Genomic DNA, 1,479 nt, shown 5'->3' with positions numbered 1-1,479 from the left:
TATTTCATACATTTCCTCGCATTTTGCAAGAAATTATTACATGTCGCAATGTTTTTTTTCAAAATGCGCACTTTGCAATTTTTTGATGAAATGTAATAACACATGCATTATTTAATAACCAACGAAAAAAGATGGCCAATGAAAGATAATCTACTGACTGAATTGTATCTTTTAAATTGCCTTTTGATTTATGCTTAATGATTTCTTTTTGTACTAAGATCCTCAATGCACGTATTATTACATTTGTTCAGGCAGTGATGCAGGTGTTATTACATACTATATGTAAATGTATAATAATAAATAATGAAAATATATTGCATTTTGTTTAGTTATTACATAATGTGTTGTTAAAGTCCCTAACATTTTCAACATGTATGTCTTATTAAACATAAATGTGGACTTTTAAACCCCTGATTGTACATCCTGTTGTTTTAAAGGCTTCTTTCTGCTGCTGATATTTGCACTTGAATGATTCCTTCTGTTGCTTTTGTCCTTAGTCACGTTTTACTTTGTGTTTGGTGGCCGTGATGGAGCTACTGAGTGACGCACCGCTCACACATTGGGATGTCCGAAGATACTGGCTCTCACCGTTTTGCGACCGGTTTCCGTCTCAGCCGGTCCGACTCCAGAAGTTGTGTGAGTGTTGCGCCTCGTCAACCTTTTACTGCTTTCCAGGCGATCCCGGGGTGTTTATGTGTGGGGATACCCAAAAAAAAGGTCCTTATCGCTTCAAAGTGCAAGTGTGTGTGTGTGTGTGTGTGTGTGTGTGTGTGTGTGTGTGTGTGTGTGTGTGTGTGTGTGTGTGTGTGTGTGTGTGTGTGTGTGTGTGTGTGTGTGCGTGCGTGCGTGCGTGCGCACACAGATGACACTATTTGTTCTAAGACTGATTAAAGACTTGTCTCCTATTGCACTTACTTAAAAATAAGTAAATATTTTGTCTTGCATGTCCTCTTGACAATCTGACTCTATTGTCCTCATGTACACTTTGCTACTTTTTGCCAATGATGACTAAGTCCACCCCTTCATATTCCCGGGACATTTGATATGTCCCCGCCCAATGATTCCATATTATTTGAACTTGGAAACATTTAATATTCACAGTCCACAACACTGCTCTTTCTTTGTCTGGGTTTCTTAATGTTATTTGTTCTAAACCCCCCACATCTTGTTTTTTGTTTGAATCAAAAGTGACCGTATTTGGACGAGAGGGTGGAGCTGGGGAAGAGCAGGGCCAGGTAGCGTTAGCAGCTAGCACTAGCAATCTGCTGGTAGGAGCTTCAAGCTTTAAACCAAATCAAATTGACATCCATAGAAAAGTCAGGGCTCACTGAACCGGAGCGTCTGCTCCAGGTTGAGACCACCTGGCTGAGTGGCACATGTTCTTCTAGTTCGCTGTCATCCCCTTTAGAAACACGTGGTTACAGAGCAACTTTCTCAACTCTTTCAATGCTTCGTGTGATAGACTGGCAACCTGCCCTC

The sequence above is a fragment of the Cebidichthys violaceus genome, unplaced genomic scaffold (genome assembly GCF_023349555.1).
Source record: "Cebidichthys violaceus isolate CVI_PGR_0920_01 unplaced genomic scaffold, fCebVio1.0.p SCAF_12, whole genome shotgun sequence".
In the NCBI taxonomy this organism is placed as follows: domain Eukaryota; kingdom Metazoa; phylum Chordata; class Actinopteri; order Perciformes; family Stichaeidae; genus Cebidichthys; species Cebidichthys violaceus.
This window is presented reverse-complemented; position numbering follows the sequence as displayed.